General features: G+C 41.0%; 1 protein-coding gene across 1 annotated transcript in view; it reads left to right on the forward strand.

The window, feature by feature from the left end:
- The first annotated feature begins 1,499 nt into the window (after positions 1-1,499).
- Positions 1,500-18,060, forward strand: part of ampd2b (adenosine monophosphate deaminase 2b) — a 52,018-nt gene continuing 35,457 nt past the window's right edge. Inside the window, exon 1 of the mRNA XM_060930842.1 lies at positions 1,500-1,550. The gene's annotated coding sequence lies outside the window, so the exon portion shown is untranslated. The remainder of the gene's footprint in view (positions 1,551-18,060) is intronic.

The following is an 18,060-nucleotide window of genomic DNA, read 5'->3' on the forward strand; positions in this document are numbered from 1 at the left end:
AAACATCTCAAAATATGAGAATATTTCATTTCGAGTTTGAGTAAAACAGTATAAATACCATGTATCTCAGTCTAGTTCAGTACCCACAACCACAATCATGGGGAAGACTGCTGACTTGACAGTTGTCCAGAAGACAATTATCAACACCCTCCACAAGGAGGGTAAACCACAGAAGATCACTGCTGAAAAGGATGGCTGGAAAAGGTGCACAAGCAACAAGGATGACTGCAGCCTTGAGAGGATTGTCAAGAAATGTAGATCCAAGAACTTGGGAGAGCTTCACAAGGAGTGGACTGAGGCTGGTGTCAGTGTATCAAGAGCCACCATGCACAGATGCCTTCAGGAAAGGGGCAACAACTGTCACATTCCTAATATCAAGCCACTCCTGAACCAGAGACAATAGCAGAAGTGTCTTACCTGGGCTAAAGAGAGAAAGAACTGGACTGTTGCTCAGTGGTCCAAAGTCCTCTTTTCAGATGGAAGTAAAGTTTGCATTTCATTTGGAAATCAAGGTCCTAGAGTCTGGAGGAAGAGGTGGAGAGGCACAGAATCCAAGGTGTTTGAAGCCCAGTGTGAAGTTTCCGCATTCTGTGATGATTTGGGGTGCCATGTCATCTGCTGGTGTTGGTCCACTGTGTTTTATCAAGTCCAAAGTCAACACAGTCGTCTACCAGGAGATTTTAGAGGATTTCATGCTTCTGTCTGCTGACAGGCTTTATGGAGATGCCGATTTCCTTTTCCAGCAGGACTTAGCAGCTACCCACAGTGCCAAAACTACTACCAAATGGTTTACTGACCATGATATTACTGTGTTTGATTGGCCAGCCAACTCGCCTGACCTGAACCCCGTAGAGAATCTATGGGGTATTGTCAAGAGGAAGATGAGAAACACCCAACCCAAAAATACACATGAGCTGAAGGCCACTATCAAAGCAACCTGGGCTTCAATAACACCTCAGCAGTGCCACAGACTGATCACCTCCATGCCACACCACATTGATGCAGTAATTCATGGTAAAGGAGCCCCAACCAAGTATTGAGTGTATAAATGAACATACTTTTTCAGAAATTGGACATTTGTATATTGTAAATCTTTTTGTTGATAGATCTTAGGAAATATTCTAATAATTTGAGATTCTGGATTTCTGATTTCCATGAGCTATAAGCCATAAGTCATATTTGTTGACAAGCAAACATCACCATCTCTGCAAACTAGGCACTAGGACGGACAAACACATCGCCCCCTCTGTTTTTGCGTGTGTGAGAAAAGCCCAAGCAGCAGAATCGTTGCATGCAATGCGGTCCTCACACTGCGTCACCAATGGTATACTAGGGGGACTGAAGCAGAGACCCTATTAACCAGAGGCAGCAGGGATGCTGCTAAGTCTCCCACCCCCTGGCCCTGCACGCAGGTGGTACAGTCCGACTGCGTGTCAGAGATATTTAAATGAGCAGGGGAATGACAGAGGCTGCCTTAGACAGCTGGCACAAACCAGGAAGAGGAGAGAGAGGGGGGAGTGGATCCATCCGTCCCATCGGCTGAGTTTACTGTATGTATGGTTGAGTTAGAGAAACAGCAACAAGCATGCGGATGAGTGAGTGAATGGGATCTAATGCTGTAGATTTGTGTTGCTGTAGAGTGCCTGTATGGTCTGGCTGCCCCAACCCCCACCTCTCTCTGTCTTTCTCCCTCCCTCCCTCCCTCCCTCTCTCTCTCTCCTTCTGTCTCTCTCCTTCTCCCTGTGTGTGGTTATAGAAAAACAACAGTCATCCCTAAGCCGGTAGTCCATCTCCATACCGTATCTCTCCTCAGCTGGATCATCCAGTTCTTAAGGAGATGCCTGTTCTCTGATAGCCTCTCTCCACTCCTGTGTTTATCTCTCTCCTGTTTCTCTTTGCCTCTGTTCTTAAACCCTCAGCTGTTCTGCTGTCAGCTCACGCTTTCCCCTGGGAAACACTACATCAGTGTGTGTGTGTGTGTGTGTGAGAGAGAGAGCGAGCAGAAAAAGCTATTTCAGTGATGTTTACGGGATGTCTGCAGCTCTGCTCTTCAGGGTAGAGTGCCACATAAGAAGGAAAGGGCCTGAACAGAGAGAATGTTGTCTTATTTTGTGAAAGTGTGCGTATATGTGTGCAGTTTTTACACATTTTATGTACTTTCCAAACAGAGGGTGCGAAAGGCAGAGCAAGAGCGAGATGATGTAAATTATAGGCTAACATATATCCCAATGCCACATCAGCATTTACAAAATTACTTTTGTTATTTTGCCTCTGTACACCACTAAATGGTGGCACAGTGGTGTGGTGGTTAACACTGTCGCCTCACAGCAAGAAGGTTCTGGGTTCGAGCCCAGCGGTTGGCGAGGGCCTTTCTGTGTGGAGTTTGCATGTTCTCCCAGTGTCTGTGTGGGTTTCCTCTGGGTGCTCCGGTTTCCCCCACAGTCCAAAGACATGCAGGTTAGGATAACTGGTGGCTCTAAATTGTCTATAGGTGTGAGTGTGAATGGTTGAGAGGAGAAAACCTCTATAATAATCCAGTAGAAGGCAACAGGAAACCACTACTGTAACGTTCCCTAGACACTTTGATGGCTGAAGCCATCAGAGCAGCTACGTCACTGTAGTGATGTGCCAAAATGGATGGATGGATGGATGGATGGACTCCACTAAATGGATATGAAATGAAGTGTGGACTTTCAGCTTTAATTCAAGGGGTTTAACAAAAATATTGCATTAACTGTTCAGGAATTACAAGCATTTTTTAACATAGTCCCTCCATAGTCCCTTATCTTTACAAACTAACATAATTGTACACATAAGGACTATTTTTTAATCCTTGGATGAAAATCCCTTGCAGTCAGTGACTGCCTGAAGTCTGGAACCAATGAACAACATCAAATGTGGAGTTCCCTTCCTTGAGATGATTTGCCAGGCTTTTACTTCAGCTGCCTTCAGTTACTGCTGGGTTGTGGGTCTTTGTGCCTTCAGTTTTGTCTTCAGTAAGTTAAACAACATGCTCAGTTGGGTTGAGGTCAGGTGACTGACATTTCAGCACATTCCTTTACTTTGCCTGAAAAAGCTCTTGGGTTGCTTTTGTGTTCTGTTTTGGGTTCTTATTCATCTGTATTGTGAAGCGTAGCCCTTTCAGTTTTACAGCATTTTGGCTGAATTTGAGCAGAAAGTATCGCTATGTATACTTCAGAATTCATCCTGCTACTTCTATGAGCAGTCACATCATCAATAAACACTAGTGACCCAGTTCCACTGGCAGCCGTACATGCCCATACTATAGCACTGCCTCCACCATGTTTAACAGATGATGTAGTATACTTTGGATCATGAGCCCTTCCTTTCCTTCTCCATACTTTTTTTTCTCCCATCATTCTGGTACAAATGAATCTTGTTTCAGAACTGGGCAGCTGTTTTTGATGTTTACATGCTTAGCAAAGTCTGCTCTGGTCTTTCTGCTCTTGAGTATTACCACTGGTTTGCATCTTGAGGGTAAACCCTTTGTATTCATGAAGGCAATAGATTTTGACAATCCCCATGTTCAAAATCACTCACTACTCACCATTTCGTAGACTATATAGTGAGTTCGCCATTTCGTAGTGCTGTCTGAATGTATAGTGAGAATTATTACACCCTATATAGTGGGCTCATAGTATCCCACAATGCACCGTGAAAAGTAGTGTACAACCGATGGTCACTAACCAAGCAATATATACCATCATGCACTGCGGTTGCATTGAAAGGGGGAAAAAAAGTGTATTGGGGTGAATGGACGGAGGAAGAAACGCATTATAAACTGACATACAAGTACAATTAAAAATAGTAAAAGAATAGAAAAAAAAGCCAAAATAGAATAAGACATAAAATATAAGAATAAAAGTTACAGTGCAGAGCGAGGAATTAATCAAAAGCCTCAAATTTGATTTAATAAAAGGCAGCAGCAAAGAAGAAAGTATTCAGCCTTGATTTAAAAGAACTGAAAGATGCAGCAGACACAAAGTACTTTGTATTTATTAATGTGGGGAAATATGTTCAGTATAATATGTATTTATCACAAAAATACACGCATGTATTTATTATTTTGAAAACCCACCAGCCATTTTATTAATGTGGCATGTTTTAATTGTGTGACAGTAATGACGTAAATAACGGAGTGGCGGAGTAGTGTCCAAAAGTGGATGGATTTTTTTTTCTTTTTTTTCCTCTCCATTTTACCAATAAGCTCACTATATAGTCCTCTATACAGAATTCCCTAGATAGTGAGTAGGGAGCAATGAATGAGTGAGTGATTTAGGTCACAGCCAATGATAGACCTTCCTCCTCGAGAGTGTTCTTGACTTGGTTTGATGTTGTGAAGGGGTTTTTCTTCACCAAGGAAAGAATTCTACAATCATTCACTTTAGCTGTCTTCCATAGTCTTCCAGGCCTTTTTGTGTTGTTGAGCTCGCCAGTGCATTACTACTTTTTAGGAATATACCAGTGTATTACTTTTTAAATTTCTGCTATTTGTCTGATAGGTTGTTTTTTTTTTTTTCAGCTTAATGATGGCCTTCATTACTTGCATTGACATCTTTTTGGGCTGCATATTGATGGTTCTCATGAACGGCTACCAAATATAAATTCAACACTTGGAATCAACTCCAGACCATCTATCGCTTTAATTTGTGATGAAATAATGAGGAAACAGGCCACACCTGGCCGTGAAACTGTTCATCAGCCAATGATCCAATTAATTTTGAGGCTGTAATTGTCAAGTTTGTTTGTATAGCGCTTTTAACAATAAACATTGTCCCAAAACAGCTTTACAGAATCTGAATGACCCAAGACATGAGCCAATTTTATCCCTAATCTATCGCCAATGAGCAAGCCCGTGGTGACTGCGGCAAGGAAAAACTCCCCCAGATGACATGAGGAAGAAACCTCGAGAGGAATTGGAGGGACAATGTAAAAACAAATGTCTGTAATTCCTAAACAGTTCATGCAATAGTTTTGTTATACCCCTTGATTGCTTCATTTTTAATCCATCATGGTGGCGTCCATCCATCCAGCACATCACTGCAGTGACGTGGCCGCTCTGACAGCTTCAGCTATCAAAGTCTCTAGGGAACATTACAGTAGTGGTTTCCCATTGCCTTCTACTGGATTATTATGGAGGTTTTCTCCTCTCAATCATTCTCACACACACACTCACACCTATGGACAATTTAGAGTAGCCAGTTAACCTAACTGCATGTCTTTGGACCGTGGGGGAAACCGGAGCACCCGGAGGAAACCCACGCAGACACGGGGAGAACATGCAAACTCCACACAGAAAGGCCCCCATTGGCCACTGGGCTCAAACCCAGAACCTTCTTGCTGTGAAGCGACAGTGCTAACCACTACACCACTGTGCCGCTCATGGTGGTGTACAGAGGCAAAATTACAAAAATTGTGTCTGCAAATACTTATGAACCTGACTGGAAATATTAAAGGCTACTAAATATTAAATATTAAAAGAATCAGTCTACTGGGCTAAACTGAGCATATATACGCACAAGTTAATAACAGTGTAAATCAAGCATGGTACAATATGGCAACCCACAATTTCCTCAATAATCACGAAAAAAAACCGGGAAAAAATCTAAAGTAAAATACACACCATGGAGAAATGTTTCTCACACCCCTGTTTTCCTCACGCTGGTTTATTGCATGAAGTGTTCAACATTAAAGCAATCCAAAGCAAAGAGGTGCAGTGAAAACTCCAGCAAGTGACTGTAGCTCATTGAGTAATGCTGTTTACCTTGTCCATCTATCTATCCATCCATTATCTATACCACTTATCCTTCAGGGTTGCTGGGGAAGCTGGAACCAATCCCAGCTGAATTCGGGTGAGAGGTGGGGCACACATTGGGCAGGTCGTTCTGTACCTTATCGTAATCGGCAAATAGCGAAAATTAACAATGATAAACTAATAGCCTGTATGTTTGGGTTTTTTCCCCTCAAATTGTGCAATATTAAGGTCAACAATGACCAACAGTGGAAGGTCAGCCTGCAGTATAGCACTATATAAAGAGTTGGAAGTTTTAACATGGAACTTGATTACTAAGGTGTGCAGAAATTAAACTCCCCCCGATTTCCCACCCTCACAGACACCCATGATTGGCTAGCATCACTGTAATTGACGGGACAGAGAGTATGCCACCCCTCCCTCCCTGAGAGTACAGACAATTTGCTCTTTTAGACTTGCAGTGACAGGTGGCTTGTGGGATCATCAGGATTCAAACTCATGATGTCCAGATGAGAGGGTGACTACTTTTCCGCCGCACCACTCAGGAACCCTGCAGAAATTCAACATTTTGGGGTGCTGTTAGCATCTGTAGAATTAAGCATATCTGCAAATATTTAACATTTGAAACACTGAATTAATACAATTGAATTGACTATGCTGTTAAAAAAAATACCCTGTTGCCAGTAAATTACTGTAAAATTTACACATTTTTTACAGTGTTTCTATTTTCTAGTTATATAATGCAACATCAAATGTCAAAAACCCATGTGGAAACAATCATTTGAAAAAAATCAGCTGACAAAAGAAGTTGCAAATCCGCTCATTGCATTCCCACCCCCTATACAGTCACGTGTGTGTGTGAGAGGGAGAGAGAGAGAGTGTGAGTATCAGATAAGGATAGATGGTGCCACATGTGTAAATGCTTAACCCTTTCAGGATATACGCAGAGACTTTATTTTTAAATAAATTTCTGAGTGGATAGTATCTCCATCCTTGACTCTTGTATGCTGCATAAATGGGAATAAAAAATATATATTTTTGAGAGTTAAAATCGACCACAAAGTTGGCATTCGAGCTGCCCCGCTGAGCCAGCCAGCCCTGAGTGTGTGACGTCACAGCAGTAACCAGTTTTAAGGCCGAGGCCTTTGACAGCTATAGACCAAAGTCATATAAAAACGGAATGCAATGATGTGGAAGTTTCAAAATTCCATATTTTATTCAGAATAGAACATAGATGACATATCAAATGTTTAAACTGAGAAAATGTATCATTTAAAGAGAAAAATTAGGTGATTTTAAATTTCATGACAACAACACATCTCAAAAAAGTTGGGACAAGGCCATGTTTACCACTGTGAGACATCCCCTTTTCTCTTTACAACAGTCTGTAAACGTCTGGGGACTGAGGAGACAAGTTGCTCAAGTTTAGGGATAGGAATGTTAACCCATTCTTGTCTAATGTAGGATTCTAGTTGCTCAACTGTCTTAGGTCTTTTTTGTCGTATCTTCCGTTTCATGATGCGCCAAATGTTTTCTATGGGTGAAAGATCTGGACTGCAGTCTGGCCAGTTCAGTACCCAGACCCTTCTTCTACGCAGCTATGATGCTGTAATTGATGCAGTATGTGGTTTGGCATTGTCATGTTGGAAAATGCAAGGTCTTCCCTGAAAGAGACGTCGTCTGGATGGGAGCATATGTTGCTCTAGAACCTGGATATACCTTTCAGCATTGATGGTGTCTTTCCAGATGTGTAAGCTACCCATGCCACATGCACTAATACAACCCCATACCATCAGAGATACAGGCTTCTGAACTGAGTGCTGACAACAACTTGGGTCGTCCTTCTCCTCTTTAGTCCGAATGACACGGCGTCCCTGATTTCCAAAAAGAACTTCAAATTTTGATTCGTCTGACCACAGAACAGTTTTCCACTTTGCCACAGTCCATTTTAAATGAGCCTTGGCCCAGAGAAGACGTCTGCGCTTCTGGATCATGTTTAGATACGGCTTCTTCTTTGAACTATAGAGTTTTAGCTGGCAACGGCGGATGGCACGGTGAATTGTGTTCACAGATAATGTTCTCTGGAAATATTCCTGAGCCCATTTTGTGATTTCCAATACAGAAGCATGCCTGTATGTGATGCAGTGCCGTTTAAGGGCCCGAAGATCACGGGCACCCAGTATGGTTTTCCGGCCTTGACCCTTACGCACAGAGATTCTTCCAGATTCTCTGAATCTTTTGATGATCTTATGCACTGTAGATGATGATATGTTCAAACTCTTTGCAATTTTACACTGTCGAACTCCTTTCTGATATTGCTCCACTATTTGTCGGCGCAGAATTAGGGGGATTGGTGATTCTCTTCCCATCTTTACTTCTGAGAGCCGCTGCCACTCCAAGATGCTCTTTTTATACCCAGTCATGTTAATGACCTATTGCCAATTGACCTAATGAGTTGCAATTTGGTCCTCCAGCTGTTCCTTTTTATGCCTACGTCACCGTAAGGTGCAGAAGGCATTATGTTTTCGGGTTGTCTGTCCGTGTGTCCGTCCTGAAACCTTGTGAACGCAATATCTCAAAGGCTAATGAAAGGAATTTCACCAGACTTTCACATTTGTGCATTTGGGGACAAAGATAAACTGATTAGGTTTTGAGATCTAAAGGTCTAAGGTCAAGATCACTGTGAGGTCAGATGTCTGTCCGAAAACCTTGTGAACACAATGTCTCCAAGGCTGATACAAGTAATTTCACCAGGTCAAGATTACTGTGAGGTCAAATGTCCATCCCCAAATCACAACTTAATAGGGCGTGTAGTCTACTGGGCGGAGGCATCCCCATCGACGCCGTTGGCGTCGAGTTCTATTTAGTTTGTACCTTTAACTTTTCCAGCCTCTTACTGCCCCTGTCCCAACTTTTTATGCCTCCGCCACCATAAGGTGCAGGAGGCATTATGTTTTTGAGTTGTCCGTCTGTCCGTGCGTCCGTCTGTGTGTGCGTCCGTGTGTGCGTGCGTCCGTCCCGAAACCTTGTGAACACAATATCTCTAAGGCTAATACAAGTAATTTCACCAGGTCAAGATTACTGTGAGGTCAAATATCCATCCCCAAATCACAACTTAATAAAGCGTGTATTCTACCGGGCAGAGGCATCCCCATCGACGCCGTTGGCGTCGAGTTCTATCTAGTTTGAGATGTGTTGCTGTCATGAAATTTCAAATGAGCCAATATTTGGCATGAAATTTCAAAATGTCTCACTTTCGACATTTGATATGTTGTCTATGTTCTATTGTGAATACAATATCATCTCATCTCATCTCATTATCTCTAGCCGCTTTATCCTTCTACAGGGTCGCAGGCAAGCCAGAGCCCATCCCAGCTGACTACGGGCGAAAGGCGGGGTACACCCTGGACAAGTCGCCAGGTCATCACAGGGCTGACACATAGACACAGACAACCATTCACACTCACATTCACACCTATGGTCAATTTAGAGTCACCAGTTAACCTAACCTGCATGTCTTTGGACTGTGGGGGAAACCGGAGCACCCGGAGGAAACCCACGCGGACACGGGGAGAACATGCAAACTCCACACAGAAAGGGCCTCGCCGACCCCGGGGCTCGAACCCAGGACCTTCTTGCTGTGAGGCGACAGCGCTAACCACTACACCACCGTGCCGCCGAATACAATATCAGTTTTTGAGATTTGTAAATTATTGCATTCCGTTTTTATTTACAATTTGTACTTTGTCCCAAGTTTTTTGGAATTGAGGTTGTAAAAATTTATGGTGAAAGCACTGTAAGAAATACCGTTACGGACTTACTCAACTAAGACTGATTTGACTTCACTGATTGTGGGTTGACTCTCATTAAAACAGGATAGGTGTTATAATTTATGCAACAGACATGTACATGCATGCATTTTCACTGATAAAATGAAAAAAGGCTAATTAAATAATCAGATGAACTGAGACAATCACATTCTGAAGCAAATTAAATAATCTTATACCGGTAACTTAAATACACAATACAAGTTACATCTAAATGCAGGTAAACAACAAGTGTTTTTGTTGTTTTGTAACCAAATGAGAGTCGCATCTTACCCGTCTGTGTTCTCGCTTCTTGAAGGCCGATCTTGTGGCCGATTTGTTTTGAAACGATCTGACTTTCAGTTGTTCGTCCAGTTCTCCATTCATTCGCTTCTTCCATGTAAGGGCGAGATATTGCTGCTGAAGTAAGCATATATCCAGCGGAGAAATCAGACGGCTAGTCCACTCATTCTCCATTTTCTCCATACTGAGTACTCCACCATTACTGCTCGGCTCAGGCAATTACTAAAACCCCAGATGGGACGATACCGATTTTAGCAACAACCGCGGGGAGGTCACTGCCCGAGCGATAATATGTCACGTTCTGTCCCGGGTTTTAGCAACAACCCTCAGCTCACACTCCTGGAGAACTGGTGCAACTGAACTTTCTTTCCTTTTTTTTTGTAGTTTTATTTTCCTTTAATTGTTGGTACTGTACCCTCTTTCAATACGGGCTTATAGCCAACGCTCCTCAACAGATCAGAGGTTTTGTACGAGTCTTCAGTAAAATGTGCAGCAGAGGAGAGACCATTCTGTAGCCACCCAATGTACTTGTGAATTTCTCGCAGAACGCGTCCAAATCTTTGCAGTTTGAACATTCTTGGGCCATGAATGCAATGTAAATCCACTTTCTGTCGTGTTGCTGCACACGGCAGCAACACATCTACATGGCATGGCGATAAATTAGCTCAAAATGGAGGATTGGAGTTGCAGTCAGCTCTGTGTTTTAGTCTAGCGGAAATGGCGATGAGACCGATGGCCTTCCTGCTGTGACGTCACAGATGTCAAGGTCATTCACTCAGACCGCTACCTATATGAATCACTTTAATCGTAAAACTATTCCTGTGCCATTCTTAAGGTCTCAAGGCATTTATAAACAAAAAGTGAGGCCATGGTTCTGCGTATCTCCTTTAAACTCCAGCAGCCCTCATTGGGTCCACAGTTAAACCCCTCCACACCTTTTCTATTAGTTTCACTGTAGTTATTGAATAGTTCATGGTAGTTAATATGTAATAAGACAATAACACAATAATGCCCAACCTCAAAATAGCCTTGTTTATCTGGACTGAAAGTAACTAGCTGCTTTCATATGCGCACAAATAATCTATTAACTGATAGCTCAATCAGAATAAAAAAACATTCACTTTAGTTAGAATAAACCTTATTTCTTTCTCTCTCTCTCTCTCTCTCTCTCTCTCTCTCTCTCTCTCTCTCTCTCTCTCTCTCCATGTTTGCATCAGAGTCACAGTAAGCTTTTGGTTGGGCAAAAAATGGTCCTGTGAGGAAACACTTCCTGTGATACTTTATTGCAGTGCTATACTTAATTGTATCTTGTTACATTTCATTCTATTAAAAATTATCACATGGTGCCATCAATACGGTTATTTCTTGTGATGTTCCCAGACAGTGGATTTTAATGTGGGTAATAGTGGTCAGATAAGGAAGGCAATAAACAAACTCCATTTCCAGAAAAGTTGGGATATTTTCCAAAATGCTCTAAAAACAAAAATCTGTGATTTTTTTTTTTTTAATTCAAGTGAACCTTAATTTAACTGACAAAAGTGCAAAGAAAAGATTTTCAATAGTTTTACTGACCGACTTAATTGTATTTTACCTGCTTGTTATACATAGAATTTAAGATGCCTGTTCTTATTTGTAAAGCTATTTATAGACTGGCTCAATCATACCTTAATGATCTACAACCCCGATTCCAAAAAAGTTGGGACAAAGTACAAATTGTAAATAAAAACGGAATGCAATAATTTACAAATCTCAAAAACTGATATTGTATTAACAATAGAACATAGACAACATATCAAATGTCAAAAGTGAGACATTTTGAAATTTCATGCCAAATATTGGCTCATTTGAAATTTCATGAAAGCAACACATCTCAAAAAAGTTGGGACAGGGGCAATAAGAGGCTGGAAAAGTTAAAGGTACAAAAAAGGAACAGCTGGAGGACCAAGTTGCAACTCATTAGGTCAATTGGCAATAGGTCATTAACATGACTGGGTATAAAAAGAGCATCTTGGAGTGGCAGCGGCTCTCAGAAGTAAAGATGGGAAGAGGATCACCAATCCCCCTAATTCTGCACCGACAAATAGTGGAGCAATATCAGAAAGGAGTTCGACAGTGTAAAATTGCAAAGAGTTTGAACATATCATCATCTACAGTGCATAATATCATCAAAAGATTCAGAGAATCTGGAAGAATCTCTGTGCGTAAGGGTCAAGACCGGAAAACCATACTGGGTGCCCGTGATCTTCGGGCCCTTAGACGGCACTGCATCACATACAGGCATGCTTCTGTATTGGAAATCACAAAATGGGCTCAGGAATATTTCCAGAGAACATTATCTGTGAACACAATTCACCGTGCCATCCGCCGTTGCCAGCTAAAACTCTATAGTTCAAAGAAGAAGCCGTATCTAAACATGATCCAGAAGCGCAGACGTCTTCTCTGGGCCAAGGCTCATTTAAAATGGACTGTGGCAAAGTGGAAAACTGTTCTGTGGTCAGACGAATCAAAATTTGAAGTTCTTTATGGAAATCAGGGACGCCGTGTCATTCGGACTAAAGAGGAGAAGGACGACCCAAGTTGTTATCAGCGCTCAGTTCAGAAGCCTGTATCTCTGATGGTATGGGGTTGCATTAGTGCATGTGGCATGGGCAGCTTACACATCTGGAAAGACACCATCGATGCTGAAAGGTATATCCAGGTTCTAGAGCAACATATGCTCCCATCCAGACGACGTCTCTTTCAGGGAAGACCTTGCATTTTCCAACATGACAATGCCAAACCACATACTGCATCAATTACAGCATCATGGCTGCGTAGAAGAAGGGTCCGGGTACTGAACTGGCCAGCCTGCAGTCCAGATCTTTCACCCATAGAAAACATTTGGTGCATCATAAAATGGAAGATACGACAAAAAAGACCCAAGACGGTTGAGCAACCTAAATCCTACATTAGACAAGAATGGGTTAACATTCCTATCCCTAAACTTGAGCAACTTGTCTCCTCAGTCTCCAGACGTTTACAGACTGTTGTAAAGAGAAAAGGGGATGTCTCACAGTGGTAAACATGGCCTTGTCCCAACTTTTTTGAGATGTGTTGTTGTCATGAAATTTAAAATCACCTAATTTTTCTCTTTAAATGATACATTTTCTCAGTTTAAACATTTGATATGTCATCTATGTTCTATTCTGAATAAAATATGGAATTTTGAAACTTCCACATCATTGCATTCCGTTTTTATTTACAATTTGTACTTTGTCCCAACTTTTTTGGAATCGGGGTTGTAATTAGTATTAAGCAAAAGAGCTCATACTGTTTGTGGTCTAATAATAGCTTAATGTTAGAAGTTCCTCAGGAGATCATGTGTAAAAAAAAAAACCCCAGGGTGCTAGGTCCTTTACTTGCGCCGCACCAACTTTATGGAACAGCCCTCCTCCTTGTCTCTGTGAAATTAAATCACCGTTTTTAAACAGAAGTTGAAGATGCATTTGTTTATGGCTGCATTTTGATTTCATTTATGAATTTTATTATTAGTGGTGGTACTACTTTATTTTATTTATCTTTTATTGTATTTTAATTATATATTTTAGCTATTGTATTTTTTAGATAATTGGTTGTATTGATATTTATTTTTGACATTTTAAAGCGCGGGCGGCACGGTGGTGTAGTGGTTAGTACTGTCGCCTCACAGCAAGAAGGTCCGGGTTCGAGCCCCGTGGCCGGTGAGGGCCTTTCTTTGCGGAGTTTGCATGTTCTCCCCATGTCCGCGTGGGTTTCCTCCGGGTGCTCCGGTTTCCCCCACAGTCCAAAGACATGCAGGTTAGGTTAACTGGTGACTCTAAATTGACCGTAGGTGTGAATGTGAGTGTGAATGGTTGTCTGTGTCTATGTGTCAGCCCTGTGATGACCTGGCGACTTGTCCAGGGTGTACCCCGCCTTTCGCCCGTAGTCAGCTGGGATAGGCTCCAGCTTGCCTGCGACCCTGTAGAACAGGATAAAGCGGCTACAGATAATGAGATGAATGAATGAGATTTTAAAGCGCTTTTTACTGTATGTAAATGGTGCTATATAAGGTTGTTGTTGTTGTTGTTGTTATTATTATTATTATTATGTAAATATAAACAAAGTTAGAATTTAATGCCTGCAACACACTCAAAAAAAAAAGTTGGGACAGAGGCAAAATAAGACTGCAAAGTTTATAGGATATTCAATTAATATCATTTTGTAAGATTCCACAAAAAGAAGGTTAATTGGTAATATTATTGGGTATAAAAGGAGCAGCACCAAAGGCTCAGTCTTTGCAAGCAAGAATGGGTCATGGCTCACTCTTTTGTGCAAAAATTCATGAGAATTGTGAGTCAATTAAAAAAAACATTACTCAACAAAAGATTGCAGAGCTCTTTCAAAATCTACAGTACATAATATCATGAAAAGATTCAGGGAATTTGGTGACATCTCAGTGTGTAAAGGGCAAGGTCAGAAACCACTGTTGAATATGCGTGACCTTCCAGCCCTCAGGAGTCACTGCCTGAGAAACCATCATGCTAATGTGACAAATATAGCCACATGGGCTCAGGAGTACTTTGAAAAAATGTTGTCACTTAACACAGTCTGCTGCTGTATCCAGAAATGCAACCTGAAACTGTATTACGCAAGAAGGAAGCCATTCATCAATTCTGTGTAGAAACACCACCAATTTCTCTAGGCCTGAACTCACCTCAGGTGGACTGAAAGACAGTGGAAATATGTGCTATAGTCAGATGAGTCCACATTTCAGCTTGTTTTCAGGAAAACCGGATGTTGAGTTCTCCATGCCAAAGGTGAACATGACCATCCAGTTTATTATCAGAGAAAGGTGCAAAAGCCAGCATGTGAGATGGTATGGGGGGCATCAGTGCCCATGGAATGGGTGAGTTGCATGTATGTGAAGGTACCATTGATGTGGAGGTGTATAGGATTTTAGAGGACATATTCATCACGGCGACATCTCTTCCCAGGAAGTTCATGATTATTTCAGCAGGACAATGCCAGGCCTCATTCTGCACAGGTTACAACAGCATGGCTTCATAGACACAGAGTGCGTGTGCTTGACTGGCCTGCTGCCAGTACAGATCTGTCTCCTACTGAGAATGTATGGTGCATCATGAAGAGGAGAATCAGACAACGGCAACCACGGACTGTTGAGCAGCTGAAGTCTTGTATCAAGCAAGAACAGACAAAAATTCCAACTGCAAAACCACAACAATTAGCAGCCTCTTTTTTCATACAATTAAAAAATGTTATTAAAAGGACTGTGATGAAATACAATGGTAATAATGCCTCTGTCCCAAATTTTTTTTTGAGTATGTTGCAGGCATCAAATTCTAACTTTGTTTATAATTACAAAACACAATAAAGTTGGTCAGTAAAACTTTTGAAAACTTTTTCTTTGTACTTTTGTCAGTTAAATAAAGGTTCACATGAATTAACAAATCAGATTTTAGTTTTTATTGCATTTTGGAAAATATCCCAACTTTTCTGGAAATGGGGCTGTTAATTGCTTTATCCATGGATAATGTGTGTATTTTCACAACCTCTTTGCTGCTGAATGTGGTCTTCTTCCCTTTAATAATAACATTTGGATGATGTTATACTGAGACAGAAATCATTTACAATAAATAAATATTATAAATACAAGCAGCTGTTTGCACGACCTAGACTCTCACACTCCTCGTTATTATAGTAATGTTGACCCTAAACCCGTCCTTTCATGTAAATAACTTACAGATAATGTGTATGAAAAGGAGATTGTCTACTAACAGACAATTGATTTAGAAACTGCAGTCTGACTCATTCAGATTGGTTAAATATACATATACAGACCAATCTGCACATTCATTTCACGCTGCCTGCATTGTTGGCAGAGCTAACATGTATAGCATGTGAAGATCGCTGAATGGCCACTTTTTCCACAATAACAACTTGAGCGATAGCCAAGTGATGGCCCATACTCACTGCTTCATCTGGCCCACATATTGTTATGATTTAACTGAATCTGGCTGCCAGAATACAGCCACAACTCAGCCTCGAAGACACTGGAAGTTTATAGCTGGGCCACTTTCAGTCCATAACTGAAAAGTATTTGTTGCATTTGGGTCATTTCAAGCTGACCATTAGGCCACACTCTTAGAAGGAATGTGTAGAAAAATTACACAAATTATGTGTAGCACTCCAGTTTAGACATTTCGTGTTAAAATTAAATAAAATTGTTGGAAGAATTTAGCTTTTTTTTCTTTTACACATAGTTATGTGCAGTGTAGCACAAGCTGTGAATTTGTTCATAACATTCAACACAGTGTATAGACTGATCTGCTCGACACAAACTGTGTCAGTTTTTTAATGTATGAGCTGTCTGATTTGACTGAACAGCAACCGCCTGTAGTCTGATAATGACATCGACTTGTAATTTCATTTTCATTTTTATCCCCAGCTGGCTGAAAGGCCCGAAGGGGGATTATGTCGTGGCGATATCCGTCCGTCCATCCATCCTGGGAAGGGTGCTCACCTTCTGAAATCAATTCCTCTCATAATTTTTGGAGGAATTTCATGGAACTTGGCAGGATTCTTTGTTATATGTCGGTACTATGCATATTGTAATTTCATTAAATTCGGTCACATTTTACCAGGGTTACAGCCCTTGATTAACAAAAATATAATTTGACAATTTCATGAGAGTGCATTTTCCTTCTGAAATCAACTCCTCTCACAATTTGTGGAGGAATTTCATCAAACTTGGCAGAAGGCTTTGTTATACGTCTGTAGTACGCATATTATTTTGTTCAATGCGGTCGCATTTTACCAGAGTTACAACCCTTGATTTAACAACCTTGTACTTTCACAATTTCATGAAGGTGTGTTTTCCTTCTGACATCAACTCGTCTCACAATTTTTGGACGAATTTCTCGAAGCTTGGCAAAAGCCCTTGTTATATGACGGTAATACGCATATTGCGATTTAATTTCGTTTCTGAAAATTTTCCCAGAGTTTTGACCCTTGATTAAATAAGTTGTACTTTGACAATTTCATGAGGGTGTACATTCTTCTGAAATCACCTCCTCTCACAATTTGTAGAGGAATTTCGCCAAACTTGGCAAAAGGCTTTGTTATATGACAGTTATATGTATATTGAAATTTTGTTTAATTTGGGCAAATTTTATCAGAGTTATGCCCTTAATTATTAACAAACTTTACTTTGGCAATTTCATCAAGATGTGCTTGCTTTCTGAAATCAATTTCAGAAATTGACAATTTTTGGAGGAATTTCATCTACAGTAATTTGGCAAAAAGTTTTTATCTCCTGCTAGCTGAAAGGCCCGAAGGAGGATTATGTCGTGGCGATGTCCGTCTGACTGTCTGTCCGTCCATCCCAGGAAGGGTGCTCACATTTTGAAATCGACTCCTCTCACAATTTTTGGAGGAATTAAAAAAAATATGGCAGGATTCTTTGTTATATGTCGGTAATACGCATATAGCAATTTCGTTCAATTCAGTCGCATTTTACCAGAATTATGGCATAGTTGCCAGCGGGGGATATTGTGCTCTCTGAGCACTCTTGTATTGTATAGCATTGTACATAAAATATCATATTTAACATTATAATCACTTTACTATGTGAATCGCTAAAAAATATCCTCAGCTCAGTAGTCATTAAACGCCTCTGAACATCTCCGTTACTCAGAGATGATATAAACTACACTGCTAACGCCAAGCATTTAGAAGCTAATCAGTACTTACTTACTACTTGCAGTATAATAGCACTGATTACAATCCTCTGAGGACCCTTGATTACAACCCCCTGGAAACCAGTGGAATGATAGTAACTCAGGTGAGGGATTTCAGTGAGAGGAATTTTAACGAATGGTGTCACTCAAGTAGTGTTACATCAATGCTAGCTCTTTCTGTCTTCAGCTTGAATAACGTTAGCTTGCTACTTTTTTAACAACGATATTCAATGTGCTCTTGAAGCGGGTAAAGGCTAGTTTATGTTGTAGTTACAGTAGGAGTTAATTGGTTTTGGTTGGCTAGTGTGTGTCTCATGCATGGTGTCACCGGGTAATGCTAACTTGCAGTGACTCTTGCCGGAGTGTGTGATAAGCTTCATGGAAGTTGTACAAGATTGAAACCAGCATTTTGTCAGACAGA

The sequence above is a fragment of the Neoarius graeffei genome, chromosome 10 (genome assembly GCF_027579695.1).
Source record: "Neoarius graeffei isolate fNeoGra1 chromosome 10, fNeoGra1.pri, whole genome shotgun sequence".
In the NCBI taxonomy this organism is placed as follows: domain Eukaryota; kingdom Metazoa; phylum Chordata; class Actinopteri; order Siluriformes; family Ariidae; genus Neoarius; species Neoarius graeffei.